Here is a 15,768-nt window from a genome sequence, read left to right as displayed (position 1 = left end):
TAGGCAAACTCCACTAAAGGTAGATGCTGCCTCCAAGAACCGCCAAAGTCTAACACACAAAGGCGAAGCATATCCTCTATGGTCTGGATGGTCCTTTCTGACTGTCCATCAGTCTGTGGGTGGAAAGCAGTACTAAAATCCAATCTTGTGCCCATTGCACTTTGCAGACTCCGCCAAAAGCGAGAAGTAAACTGAGGTCCTCTGTCTGATACTATAGACACTGGAACTCCATGTAACCTCACTATCTCATCCAGATAGACCTGTGCCAACTTATCCACAGAATAGTTACTCCGTACTGGAAGAAAATGAGCAGATTTCGTGAGTCTGTCCACAATCACCCATATCGAGTCTATCCTGTTGGACGCTACTGGTAAACCCACTACAAAATCCATGGCTATGTTCTCCCATTTCCACTCTGGAATCGGTAATGGGTTAAGCATTCCTGCTGGTTTCTGATGCTCTAATTTCACCCTCTGACAAACCTCACAGGCTGTCACAAACTGCGCCACTTCTTTCTTCATGGCTGGCCACCAATAGATCTGTTTTAGATCCTGATACATCTTGGTAGCTCCTGGGTGAACACTATATCTTGCATTATGAGCTTCCCTCATAATGTCTTCCTTCACACTACCCCTATCTGGTACACAAAGTCGACTTCCATAGCGAAGGATCCCTTTGCTGTCAAATCTGAACTCTACACTATTGCCTAACTGAACAGTCCTGGCAATTTTCATCAACTCAGGGTCCTCATGCTGTCTCTGAGCTATCTGCTCCAGAAACACAGGTGTCACTCTCATCTGTGCTAGCAACGCACCTGTACCAGACAACTCTAACTGTAATCCCTCGTCAAAGAGCTTATAAAGCTCCATCACAACTGGTCTCCGCTCTGCTGCTATATGGGATAAACTGCCTAGTGACTTCCGGCTTAGGGCGTCTGCGACAACATTCGCCTTACCCGGGTGATACTGGATCTTACAATCATAATCACTGAGCAATTCGACCCATCTTCTCTGCCGCAAATTCAGCTCTCTCTGACTTAAGATGTACTGTAAACTCTTGTGATCAGTGAAGATCTCGCATTTAACCCCGTAGAGGTAATGCCGCCACATCTTAAGTGCAAAGATAACTGCTGCCATCTCGAGGTCATGGGTAGGGTAATTCAACTCGTGCTTCTTCAACTGTCTAGAAGCATAAGCGATTACTCTATCACTCTGCATCAATACACAACCCAATCCCACTCGAGATGCATCACAGAACACTGTGAAATCCTCATGACTGACAGGCAGAGCTAACACTGGTGCTGTTGTCAATCTCCTCTTGAGCTCCTCAAAGCTCTCTTCACACTGGTCTGACCAGATAAACTTCTGGTTCTTTTGCGTCAATTTGGTCATAGGAGTTGCTATCTTTGAGAAGTTCTGAACGAACCTCCTGTAGTAACCTGCCAGTCCCAGAAAGCTTTTAATCTCAGTCACTGTCGTGGGTCTGGGCCAGTTAGCTACAGCCTCTATCTTCTTGGGGTCTACCTCAATACCCTCTGCTGATACTACATGTCCCAAGAAGGAAATGCTCCTCAACCAAAACTCACACTTCGAGAACTTAGCATATAAACCATGCTCTCTCAGTGTCTGCAAAACAATCCTCAGATGCTGGGCATGCTCCTCTGCATCTCTGGAATACACTAAGATGTCATCGATAAACACAATGACAAAGTGATCCAGAAACTCACTGAATACCCTGTTCATGAGATCCATAAATGCTGCAGGGGCGTTAGTCAACCCGAACGGCATCACTAAGAACTCATAATGCCCATATCTGGTCCGGAAAGCTGTCTTAGGCACATCTGCCTCTCTGACTCTCAACTGATGATACCCAGATCTCAGATCTATTTTCGAGAAACAACCTGCTCCAGCTAGCTGGTCAAATAGATCATCAATCCGAGGTAAGGGATACCTATTCTTGATAGTGACCTTGTTCAACTGTCTGTAGTCGATACAAAGTCTAAGGGATCCATCCTTCTTTCTGACAAAGAGCACTGGAGCACCCCAAGGTGAGGTACTAGGGCGGATGAAACCCTTATCTACCAAGTCCTGCAACTGTGTTTTCAACTCTGTTAACTCAGCTGGCGCCATCCTGTAGGGAGTAATAGAGATAGGTCGAGTACCTGGCAGTAATTCAATTTCAAACCCTATTTCCCTATCAGGTGGTAGTCCTGGCAAATCGTCTGGGAACACATCGAGAAATTCTCGGACTACTGGTACTGTGGCTGGTTCCCTAACCTGACTGTCTAGCTCTCTCACATGAGCTAGAAACCCCTGACAACCCCTCCTAAGCAAACGACGAGCCTGAAGGGCTGAAATCATACCTCTGGGTGTACCTCTCTTGTCTCCTCTGAAGACACACTCTGACCCATCCTGGTCTCTGAGACTCACTAACTTTTCTCGACAGTCCAATGTAGCACCATATGCAGATAGCCAATCCATCCCTAGAATGACATCAAAATCTGTCAAGTCTAGAACCACAAGGTCAGCTGGAAGGCATCTACCCTCTATGAATACTGGACTGAAACGACAGACTGGCACTGCCACTGATGGGTCACATCTAGGTCCACTGACCCAGAGAGGATACTCTAACTCAGAACTGATCAAACCCAATCTCTCTATGGCTCTCGAAGCAATAAAGGAATGAGAAGCACCGGGGTCCATCAAAGCATACACATCTGAACACCCAATGATGAGATTACCTGACACCACTGTGTTCGACGTGTTAGCCTCCTCCTGTGTCACCGTGAAAATCCGTGCTGGGGCTACCGGATTTCCACCTCGGGAACCTGCTGCTGAAGTAGAGGCTACCCCTCTACCTCTACCTCTGCCACTAGTCTGAGGCATGACTGGAGCTGCTGGCCGTACCACTGGCTGTACCACACTGCCTGAACTCATCTGCTGGGATGGTGCAAAAGTCATCTGCGGACAATCCCGAGCAATATGCCCTTCCTGTCCACATCGAAAACAAGCTGAAGATCCCAACCGACAAACTCCTCCATGTGGTTTTCCGCATCGTCTGCAGACTGGAGCTGTGCCAGAGCTTGAGCCACTACCTATTCCCAGACCTGACTTGACTTTATTCCAGAACCCTTTCCTTGTTCCTCTCGCTCTATCCCATCTTTTACTGCTTACTGTGGGGGCTTTAGAACCCGAAGCCTGTGCCTGTTTCTGAATCTTGGCACTAGCTTCCATTTTCCTGGCTGCGTCTACTATTGAGTGAAAACTCTCCGTCTCAGCTGGAAGGATCAAAGAAGCATACCTGGGATGAAGTCTCATAGTATATCTCCTTGCTTTCTTCTGATCAGTATCATAGGCCTGACCCACATACTGAAGCAGATCTAAGAACTTATCTGTGAACTCATCAACAGTCATCTCATCTGTTTGTCTCAACTGTTCAAACTCAATTATCTTCATCTCTCTGGAACTGTCAGGAAAAGCCCACCCTGCAAACTCATTGGCGAACTCTCCCCATGACATGCTGTCCATTCTAGGCTCCACATAATTCTTAAACCATTCTCTGGCTTTCCTGCACTTTAATGTGAAACCTGCCATCTCAATGGCTCTCCTATCATCTGTTCCCAATTTGCTAGTGATCATCCTAACTGCTCTGAGGTAATCAAATGGATCATCTCCTGTGTTGTATTTAGGAGCATCCAATTTCAAGTACTCCGTCATTTGGACTTTACCTCCAGATGAGCTAGGTTCATGTCTGTCAACAACAGGGGCTACTGGTTCTGGTGGTAATACTGGTTCATTTGGTTCATTTGGCTCTAAGTGTGCTGCATTTGGATGTATAGGGGAAGATGGATACATAGGATATGGTGGATATGATGGGTAATAGGGAGGGTATGGCATATATGGCATGTATGTAGGATATGGGTCAAATCGAGAGTACTCCGACATTCCCTCCATCGGATACTCTGGCTCCTGAAACAAGGATGGATAGCCAAAATCTGAGGCCTGAGCACCTCCCTGCGACTCTCCCATACCTTCCTCAAAACTGCCTATACCCATACTGTCATCTCTAGACTGATCAAACTCCATAGCTTCCCTCCTTTCCTCTGATCTTCCTCCCCTCACTGTACCTCTTCTGCTCTCGTCGACAGACCTTCTCGGGTCTATTGACATACCTTCCCTGCTAGATCTCTGAGACCTTGCCCTTGGCAATGCAGGAGGACGAGCAGCTGGTCTCTCATTCTCTGGTGGGACTCCAGTCAATCGAGCTGATCGACGAGTTCCTCGCATCTACTCTCTGGAAACACAACATATAACATAACACTTTAGCACATAAACATCACATATCAATCATACACAGACAATACTCATGACATAGCATAGCAGATAGGACTCAAAACCCTATCCTAGTGGACATGATTTCCTATTGTGCTTGACCACTGCTAACCTGTCTGAGCCCAACACTGTCTCTATAGGTCCGATCATATGAACCTAGGGCTCTGATACCAATCTGTAACGACCCCAAAAAGGACCGTCACCGGCGCTAGGATTCAGGTCGGCTTAAGGCCGCCAGAACCCGTAGCAAGCCTGCTATACTCTCTGTGTACCTGTAAACCTCATACATGATCATACATTTTCAGTGAAAATAAAACTCTTTGCTGAACCAAGGCTTAACCTGTGCATGCACTATCTCTGTACTCTGTACTCATGTACTCTGTACTCTGTATCCCTGACTAGAGCTTGCTCTAGATGGGTCATTCATACCTGTTAAGCCTGGTTTTCACATACAGGAAAACATATATACATATACAGATCATGTACAAAACATACATCACTAGGTCTAGGTCAAGCAATAACTATTACATCTCTTTAATATTACATGTCCACTCTAAACTATTACAGATCTCTTCTCTTTTTCTGTACTCTGCTGGACTGTCCCTGTACCCTGTACACTGAACCTGCAAAACTGGGGTTAAGGGAGTGGGATGAGCTCTATAGCCCAGTGAGTAGAACAGTAAAACAACTCAGTAAGATATGATCTCATGGAATGCGCCATAACACAGACAAGCCACATCAAGAGTAAACCTGTCACCACATAGTCCCAGTAACTCTGTGCCAGGGCGTAGAATCGAGCACCTGGTCTTCCTGTCATATATGTATATGTGTATATAACACCTGTAAACTTACCATTGCCAGGGCGTAGTCAAAGGCTCCTGGACTTTACTATATACCTGCCAGGGCGTAGTCAAAGGCTCCTGGTCTTTGCTATACGTGCCAGGGCGTAGTCAAAGGCTCCTGGTCTTCCTGTCTGTGACTATTGGATCATTCAGCATTTACTCACATCATCAAATCACAATGCAATGCAACATATTCGTGAAGACTAATGCACTCAACCTATAACAGAAACATGATGCATGAGATATGCTAAAAGCAGTTTGTGATTCAATTAAAAGTCATAAGTTTAGTTCCACTCACCTCTGGCTCTGGACTGACTGACTCTGCAGGTTCTGAATCTCTGGAGCAGTACTCACTGCTGCTCTCTCTGGTTCCTCTGGTCTGTAACACATAAGATCAAATGAGGGACCAGACTAACTTATCAATACCTCTAGTACACTTTCTGACACTCCCCAAGAATCCCCTGAAATTCACTTAACTAGCCATGCAAGAACATGCAAAAGAAAAGCTGGACAGAACACTTTCGGCGGCAGGTTCGGCGGCCGAATGTCCTCTCCAGAGACGAAACTCAAGCACCTTCGGCGGCCGAATCTCTATGTTCGGCGGCCGAACCCTTTCGGGGGCAAGTTTCGGGGGCCAAAACATACTCCAGAGACGAAAGTCTCTAACCTTCGGCGGCACCTTCGGCGGCCGAATCCCCCAAACAGAGCCGAACATGCAAAACTCACGGGGGCAAGCTGTGGCAGCCAAAGCCACCATGCACGAGGTTCGGCGGCCGAATGAACTTTCGGCTGCCGAACCTGAGTTCATCCAGAACTCAGCTTCAACGACAAACCATCTCCTCCTTCCCCTCAAGCTCTCAAAACATGCAGCTCTCATCTACTCAACATACATATACTCATGTATATGATCACAGGGGTCCAAAACTATCTAATAACCCCAAACAACAAATCTAACATAACACATAAACATGTATACATGCATAAAACATCAAAACAACCATTAAAAACCTAAGCATGCATCTCCTTCCTCAAATCCCCCGAAAACCTTCAGAAAACATATTCAAGCACATCACTTACCTCCTGTCGTAAGAAGCTACACACTCTAAACAAGGGAAACAGATCACCTCCTCTCACACTCTCAACCTCTCTCAAACTCACGTTTGTTTCTCTCAACTCTCAATACCTTTGCAAGCACCTCAAACTGCTGTGAGAACAACCAAAAACATGTACAGATGAGTCATAAGAGACGTGGTCATTCCATGGCAAGAATCTGAGGCCAACACTTGTCAAAACAAACATGACTCAGCTCACTAGCCGACTCATCGTCGGCTGCCCAATCACAGGCAAGACCATGCAACCTTCGGAGGCCGAACTTCCCTTCGGAAGCCAAACACTTTCGGCGGCCGAACTTACTTTCGGCGGCCGAACTTGGCTCACCTGCCTTAGGTCATTTCAACTCAAACACTCACTTCCCTTAGCCTAAAACATCTCATCAAACACAGCACTTAAGATCATATAACACACTTCGACATCCTGGATTCCACTGGTAAACAGGAATGCCGACGCCGGACTCAAGCCGGGTATTACACTGAGGGGAAGGACGTTACGTGAACCCTCTAAAATCACCCGCAAGAGGAAGAGATTTGCTAGCATGAACTCAAGCGGGGGTGAGATGTTTGTTGTGATATAATTGTGATATGACGCATTTCATGAAGGCATGAATAAGAAGAATAATTGAATTGATTTAAATGTCTTTATAATAAAATACATAAAAAGGGTGGAACAATAAAAGGCATAATAATATACCTAAAAATGGAGGAACTAAATCAAATGTTTTTCTCTGTTTCTACTCACTGGGCTCTTGTAGCTCACCCCTTTCCCTTAACCCAGTTTTGCAGGGCCAGAGTAAGTAAGCCAGAGTTCAGTCAGAGTAAGCTATGGGGAAAGAAGAGGTTCAAGCATGGGTTGCCATGTTTGGTTGTAATAGCTTAGCCGTGTTTTGTTTATATATATAAGAGATGCTTGTATGTATATGTTTTTGGAGATAGTGATAGTTATGTAAGAAAGTTGCTAAAGAGATGATACGTTATGTAATGCTATGAATGCTTGTATGCTTGTATAGTTTAGTTATGGACATGATGATATATGGACATGATAGATGGACTTGATGTATGTTCCTTATGTATATAAAGAATATGAAAGAATGGAAAGAGTAATGTTATAAAGAGATAGAGCCAAGTTAAGAAAAGTATAGATTTGTCATGTGTTGTAGCATGAGATGTGTAGAATTGTGCTTTGCCTAGAGTGTTGGTTAATCCCTTTTTTGTTATGCATGATCTTAAGAAAATGTTTTAAATGTTATGAGTTTTGAATGGCCGTGAGGGAAGAAAGGGTTCCAATCCCTTGACCCAAAGCGGATATGTTTTGAAGCAAGCTTGATGACCCATCTAGTAGGAGGTTCTATGTTTCCATGCATAGGTCAAGCTGATGTAAGAAAAATAAGTTTTAAAGGTTTTATGAGATCAAAGTTTAAGTTTTCAGGCAAGTTTGATCATGTATGGGATTATACCTAGAGTTTCAGGATGTTTAGCAGGCTTGCTACGGGTTCCGGCGGCCTTAAGCCGATCTGAATCCTAGCGCCGAGCAGGTCGGGCCGTTACTAGAGGGGTACCGGTTTCCGGGCTGTTACAGATGGTATCAGAGCATAGGTTCCTCAAGAGTACGGTGTTTTGATGCGAAGATGCTCAGACATCGGAAAGAGGTTGTGCTAGATGTTAGGAGGGCAAGCACATTAAGAAAGATTAAGAGTAAGATCATGTCCACTAGGATAGGATGTCGAGTCCTGTCTTGTATGATGATGTGTAATGCCATGTGTGATGCATGTGCATTTATGTTGTATTATGGATGTTGTTAGTCCCTTAGCTGCGAGATGGCATGATATGTACTGATATGAGATGAGCTGAGCGACCAAGAGTGGCCCTTGGCACAGTTGGTCATGGCATGTTCTGCTATGTTGTAGGCTGTAGGTGACAGGTTCATCCATGATATATGTTGCTTGAGGGGTGATGTGTGTATCACATGGACCATATGATATGATGCTATGCTATGTGTTGTGAGTTCATGTGTTTGTCATGGACCACATGATGTGATGTGATGCTTATGTGTGCTTGTGTGCCTGTTGTGTTTCAGACAAGCTGAGATGCAAGGTGCTAGGAGCTCTATGGAGTCAGATCCATCTGAGTGGGAAAGTGAGTCTTTTCCCCTTGCAAGGTCAGGTGGAGATGACAGAGCAAGAGACCCTGAAAGGTCTGTAGAAGTCTGCAGAGAAGTTATGGTGCAGAGGAGGGATGTTAATTTGCAAGTGAACATGGATGAGGAAAGTATGGAAAAGTCTAAGGATTCTAAGAGGTCAAGTTCAGGAGAAGTTGATCCCTCCATGCTGAGTACAGCTACCAAGAGAGGTAGAAAGTGGGGAAGAGCCAGAGCCCCTAAGCAATGGGGCAAGACTAGAAAGGGTAGATTGTGGAAGAGGTTTAGGCTAGATGCTGAAGATGGCTCGAGTTCTGGCCAAGGTCCTACAAGATGTTTGAGGTGCAGAAGGTTGCATAGAGGGCCTTGTCGAGTTGGGACAACGGCATGCTTCAGGTGCGGACAGGAAGGGCACTTCGCACGTGATTGTCCTACTGCGCCCAGGAGAATGTGGTCCCAGCAGCGAGTTTCAGGTGTTGTGACTCAAGCCAGTGTTCCAGGAAGGGGAGCAGACACATCGAACGCAGTGATGCCAGGTACGCTCACTTGTTCATGTTCTGATGTGTGTGTTTGTGCTCTAGTGTGTTTCCCTTTTCTGTTGTTGCTCTAGGAGCCTTTGAGAGGTTGAGCTGATAGCTTCTGGGTGTAGAGTGTTCTCTTTGGGTTAGTAGACCGGGTAGGATCCATCTGTGGCTGAGATTCAGGCCAGTGTCCGATGAGAGTAGATGCCTTCCACCCGTGCATGAGGTCCTAGACTTGAGTGTCTGGATGTCAGCCGGAGGATGGATTGGTTTTCTACTTGTGGAGCTGGTAATACTTGCGTCTGCAGCGCAAGGTGGTCGGGATCGAAATGCAGAGTGGGTCTGAGGTAGGCTTCAGAGAGGACCGTGTAGGATGCCTAGGAGGTTGATGTCAGCTGTCAGGCTCGTAGAGTGTATAGGAATGGTTAGTAGAGAGTTTTAGTTGAGTTTGAGAGGGCAGCAGGCAGGTCTAGGAACCAGCCCTGGTGCCATAGATAGAGCGAGTGTTCAGAGGTTTCAGGCTAGTGTCAGGTTGGCCATCAATCAGGGAGGTAGAGTTTGGTTCAGAGGTGGTGCTTGGTACCCATAACCATTTCTCTCTTTCCTTTCGGGATGGTACCTGCAGAGAGTAAGAGTATAGCAGAGAAGAGTAAGAGTAGAATAGAAAGCAGAAGAGAAGAGTAAGATCAGTGAAGAAAGAAGAGAGAAGGATCAGAGTAGCGCAGCAGAAGCTTGTGGCGTTCAAGCGCAAGTTTGAGATTTTGATTGTTTGTTTGTGTTTTGTTTGAACATTCGGGGACGAATGTTCTGTAAGGGGGGAAGAATGTAAGACCCCGCTCGTTCAGACATCGGAATTCCTACCGTCCGGTGGAATCTCGGGTGTCGGATCCTTCTGAGGGGTATAGTAAAGGTTTTCTAAAAGGTTTTCTAAAATGTTTTTAAGTGTTTTATGGTTTTAAATAGAAAAGAGTTGAGTTTTTGAAGAGAAAGACCAAGGAGGCGTTTGCCAGGTTCGGCCGCCGAAAGTGAAGTTCGGCCGCCGAACATGTGAAGGCTTCGGGAGCGCCTTTGGCCTCCGAAAGTCTTGTGGGAGCAAGCCAAGGTTCGGCCGCCGAAAGTGAGGTTCGGCCGCCGAACATGCATGAGTTTAGGGGGCACGTTAGGCTGCCGAAGGTTGATGACCAGGCCACCTATAAAGGCCCTCAGATCGGAAATGGGCGAGTTTTCTCCCCATTCTCGAGCTCAGGTGAGTTTCTGCCCTCCCTTGGTTGCTTGTGTGTCTTCTCTTCAAAATCCTTCAAGTTTTCATAAGATCTACCCTTGGTTTGAAGTTTTGAAGCTGAAATAGAAGTTTTGGGAGCTTGGAGCTTTTGGAGCTTGGATTCTCCACATCTCCGAGTTAGGGATCGCACCAACCCTCGATCTTCAAGAGGTAAGTGTAGATCTTGGTTTCCCTTGAGTTTTCATGAAGTTTTAAGTAAGTTTTATGAAGGTTTTATGTTAGAATGGGTAGATATGCATGTTAAGGGTTTATGTGGGTTTTATGCCCAATGTATGTTATGTGATGATGTGTTGAGGAGTTTAAGTTAGTTTCTTTGCTCTCTTTGCTTGTGGGAGTGTGTATGCATGCTTGGGAGAGAGTATGTGAGGTTTGGGGTTGTTTTGTAAGGTTTAGGAGGCTGGTATGCACGAAGGCTGAGTTCTGATGAACTCAGGTTCGGCCGCCGAAGGTGGTTTCGGCCGCCGAACGTGCCTGAGGATGCATAGGTTTGGCCGCCTAACCTTGCCCCCGAAAGTGGAGTTGTGGCTTGAAAGCAGACTTTCGGCCGCCGAAGGAAATGTTCGGCCGCCGAAAGTGCCTGACTTTCGTCTCTGGAGTGAGGGTTCGGCCGCCGAAGGTGCCGCCGAACCTACCCGAGTTTCGTCTCTGGAGGAGACTTTCGGCCGCCGAAGGTGCCGCCGAAAGTGCCTGTCCAGCCTTTTCATGGCTGTTTTCTATGCATGTTTCAGTGATGTTTAGAGGGGTTTTTGGGGAGTTTCTTATGAGTTGTTAGGATGTGTTTAGTACCTCATGTGTGTCCATCTGTGTAGGAGTGGACCTGAGGAGAGGTGTCTAGCTTCAGTGCTAGTTGACCCTGAGTTTGTTGAGCAGAGGCTTCAGGTGAGTAGAACTAACTTAATCTTTTCTTTTAAGAAAATCTAATGCCTAAAGCATACTCATACATCATGTTATGTAATAGGATGTTTGCACTAGTTCACCATGCTCATGCACCATGTTTATATGTTATAGGATGATTGCACTAGTTTCACGAAGGTGACGCATTGCATAATGTGCTATGTATATGATGTGATGGGTGGACCAAGGCGACCTCAATAGCCCGCAAGTCTGTCAATGAGTCTTTGTCAATCGGGCGAGTACATGTAGGAAAGCCCCATGAGAGCTCCTTCGGGGCCAAGTTTTGACAGAGGGAACGTTGGGGTCATGTCTAACCCTGAGGGGAAGGACGTTACGTGAACCCTCTAAAATCACCCGCAAGAGGAAGAGATTTGCTAGCATGAACTCAAGCGGGGGTGAGATGTTTGTTGTGATATAATTGTGATATGACGCATTTCATGAAGGCATGAATAAGAAGAATAATTGAATTGATTTAAATGTCTTTATAATAAAATACATAAAAAGGGTGGAACAATAAAAGGCATAATAATATACCTAAAAATGGAGGAACTAAATCAAATGTTTTTCTCTGTTTCTACTCACTGGGCTCTTGTAGCTCACCCCTTTCCCTTAACCCAGTTTTGCAGGGCCAGAGTAAGTAAGCCAGAGTTCAGTCAGAGTAAGCTATGGGGAAAGAAGAGGTTCAAGCATGGGTTGCCATGTTTGGTTGTAATAGCTTAGCCGTGTTTTGTTTATATATATAAGAGATGCTTGTATGTATATGTTTTTGGAGATAGTGATAGTTATGTAAGAAAGTTGCTAAAGAGATGATATGTTATGTAATGCTATGAATGCTTGTATGCTTGTATAGTTTAGTTATGGACATGATGATATATGGACATGATAGATGGACTTGATGTATGGTCCTTATGTATATAAAGAATATGAAAGAATGGAAAGAGTAATGTTATAAAGAGATAGAGCCAAGTTAAGAAAAGTATAGATTTGTCATGTGTTGTAGCATGAGATGTGTAGAATTGTGCTTTGCCTAGAGTGTTGGTTAATCCCTTTTTTGTTATGCATGATCTTAAGAAAATGTTTTAAATGTTATGAGTTTTGAATGGCCGTGAGGGAAGAAAGGGTTCCAATCCCTTGACCCAAAGCGGATATGTTTTGAAGCAAGCTTGATGACCCATCTAGTAGGAGGTTCTATGTTTCCATGCATAGGTCAAGCTGATGTAAGAAAAATAAGTTTTAAAGGTTTTATGAGATCAAAGTTTAAGTTTTCAGGCAAGTTTGATCATGTATGGGATTATACCTAGAGTTTCAGGATGTTTAGCAGGCTTGCTACGGGTTCCGGCGGCCTTAAGCCGATCTGAATCCTAGCGCCGAGCAGGTCGGGCCGTTACTAGAGGGCTACCGGTTTCCGGGCTGTTACAATAGTATTCTATCGTAGTTATATAATTGTGGCTAATTTGATAGCTAATTCCATGACTCTTTGATAATTATAATTAAAATATCATAGTACTCATACAATTCAATTTGCTACGATGTTGTGGCTAATGATTTAATAATAGTTATGACAAACATAATTACATAACTAATATTTTTATGTTTCTGCCACAAATTTTTTGTAATGACTAATAAACTGTAGCTAATAAAATAATTATTACTACAATCATATTAGCTTTGTGGCTATTAAAATTATTACCGATAATATTAATGTGTTGTGACTACAATGGTAGTAATTATTACAAAAAAATTAAATTTATAGCTATTATATCTATTAGCTATGATATTACTTTGTAGCTAAAATTAATTGTGGCAAATAGTTAACAAATAATTACATTATATATAAAATAAAACAAAAAATACATATTAGTTATAATTATTGCATTTTTGTTACTAAATAGTTTAAATTAGCCACAATAGGTTTTTAGCCGTAATAAAATAAATATATTAGCCACAATAATTTTTTTTGTAGCTACGTATCGTAACTAGAGATGTAATATGTTGTAGTGGACCCCTATATGCTTAAGAATGTGTTTATGCATGTTTTTGCATGAGTTGGTTTGAGTTGAGAGGTTTTGGGTGGCTGGATGTATGTTTGAGGCAAGGTTCTGCCAACCTGGAGAACCCAGGTTCGGCTGCCGAAACCATGTTCGGCTGCCGAAACCATGTTCGGCTGCCGAAACCATGTTCGGCCGCTGAACCTGCCTGTGGAGGCATTTTGGCCGCCTAAGCTCGCCCCCGAAAGTTTGGACTTTAGGCTCTGGAGGGGAGTTTCGGCCGCCGAAAGTGCATGAGTTTCGGATCTGAAAGGGACTTTCGGCCGCCGAAGGTGCATGGCTTTCTGATTTGGAAGGGGGTTCGGCCGCCGAAGGTGCCGCCGAAACTCCCCTGTCCAGCCTTCCTTTGCCTATTTTGCATGCATGTTTTATGATGTTTTAGGGGGGTTTTTGGAGAGTTGTTTAGAGTCATGATAGTGTATGTTTGGTCCCTCATTTGAGTCCACCTGTGTAGGCTTGGACCCGAGGAACCGAGGACCCCAGCAGTGAGATAGCTGCTTCAGAGTCAGTCTGAGGTGAGTAGAATGGATCTTTATGTTTCAAAGTAAATGAAATTTTTTTAGCATGTTCATGCATTACGAATGCTATGTTATGTAATAGGTTGTTTGCATTAGAATTCATGAATATGTTGCATTGCATAATATGATATTGATGTGGATGGATTTTGAAAGACCCATTAGTCCTCGTTATGATATGATGATGATACGGTATGAAAGTCCAGAGAGGCCCATTCTACTCCCCTGGCACAATGTAAGGGAAAGACCAGTGAGGCACATTCTACGCCCCTAGCACAATGTAAGAGAAAGACTAGTGAGGCCCATTCTACGCCCCTGGCACATTGGAATGTTATGTTATGTTATGTAAGGGAAAGACCAGAGGCCCATTCTACGCTCTGGCACAATTGGACTATGTAGAGGGCTATTGGTGACAAGTCCATCCTTGATGTGATTTGTTTGTGATGTGATGCATTTCATGAATACATATGTTTTAAATATAATGTTTTACTATTCTGCTCACTGGACTCTAGTAGCTCACCCCTTTCCCTTAACCCCCAGGTTTGCAGGTTCAGGATAGACCAGGAGGTCAGCAAGAGTAAAGGCATAGTTTGTGTAATAGTTAGAAGTGGACATGAAAGATAATGTAATGTAAAGTATTGTACCATAATGTTTATTGAGGATTAGTATTGTGCTTGACCCTAGAGTGTATGGTTAATCCCTTTTTGTACATGATCCATGTAATGTTTTAATGATGTTTTATGTTAAACTAAGCTAGATGTATGATATGTTGCCCCACTAGAGCATTTGATGAGGGCTCTAGTATGGGGTTTTATGTTTATAGTTATGGTGCATGCACAGGTCAAGCTTGGTGAATGAAAAAGTTTAAAGTTTTTATGTATATGTATGATCACGTATGGGATTTAACAGGTATACGAATGTATGTTAGGCTTGCTACGGGTCCCGACGATCTTAAGTCGATTTGGATCCTAGCGTCGGTAGCGGTCCGGTTTCCGGGTCGTTACAGGCACAGAGGCAGTAGTCCCCATCGAGCTACAAATCCCTTCTCACCGTGTCCAATTCAACAGTGAAGACACCAACGGGGAGAAGTTAAGAAGCAATCTGGACACCTTAGAAAAAAATTAGAGAATAGGCTCAAGTACGCACCGCTACCTACCAATAAAAGACAGCCCGCTACTACAACCAGAAGGTTAGAGAAAGGAGCCTGATAGTTGGAGACCTAGCCCTGAGGAGACTGGAAGTGACGGGAAAGAGAGCAGCAGTGGGAAAGTTGGCATCGATCTGGAAAGGCCCCTTCAGGATAACTAAAGTCGTCAAGCCTGGGGTCTACCGGATTAAAGACCTACAAGGGAACCTGGAGCCTCATGCTTGGAATATCCAACGCCTAAAGAGGTATTTTCCTTGAAAAATATACAATGTAAAACTCTGTACTCTGAAAATATAAATGAATGAGAAATGCTACTTTTATTTTCCCATATATCTCGAATATTCTCAAAATAGGCACAATAAGCCCTCAGTGAGGTGGGTGACTGGTCTCAAAAAATGACCGCCAGCACCACAAAACCGAGTTGAGAGGGAAAGAAGCCCTCAATGAGGTGGGTGACTGGCCTCGAAAAATGACCGCCAGCACCAAAAAATCGAGCTGAGAGGGACAAGAAGCCTTTAGTGAGGTGGGTGACTGGCCTCGAAAAATGATTGCCAGAACCAAAAAACCGAGCTGAAAGGGAAAGAAGCTCTCAGTGAGGTGGCTGACTGGCCTTAGAAAATGACCGTCAACACCAAAAAATCGAGCTGAGAGGGACAAGAAGCCCTCAGTGAGGTGGGTGACTGGCCTTAGAAAATGACCATCAACACTACAAAATCGAGCTGAGAGGAAGGAGATCAACAAAGGAGAAACACAGGCCTTGAGCCCCCCTCCAAACAAAAAAGCTAAGGCTGAAACAAACAGACAGACCAAATAATGGCCTGTATAAGGCTCAACACATAAGTAGGAAATTGAGTCCAACCTCATAAAAAGAGCTCAGGGCACCTAAATGCAGGAGACAAAATCCCGAACTCCCAAGCTTGTAGCACGAACAGATTCACA

The sequence above is a fragment of the Manihot esculenta genome, chromosome 11 (genome assembly GCF_001659605.2).
Source record: "Manihot esculenta cultivar AM560-2 chromosome 11, M.esculenta_v8, whole genome shotgun sequence".
Lineage (NCBI taxonomy): Eukaryota > Viridiplantae > Streptophyta > Magnoliopsida > Malpighiales > Euphorbiaceae > Manihot > Manihot esculenta.
The sequence above is the reverse complement of the archived record's forward strand: the minus strand, read 5'-3'. Positions refer to the sequence as shown.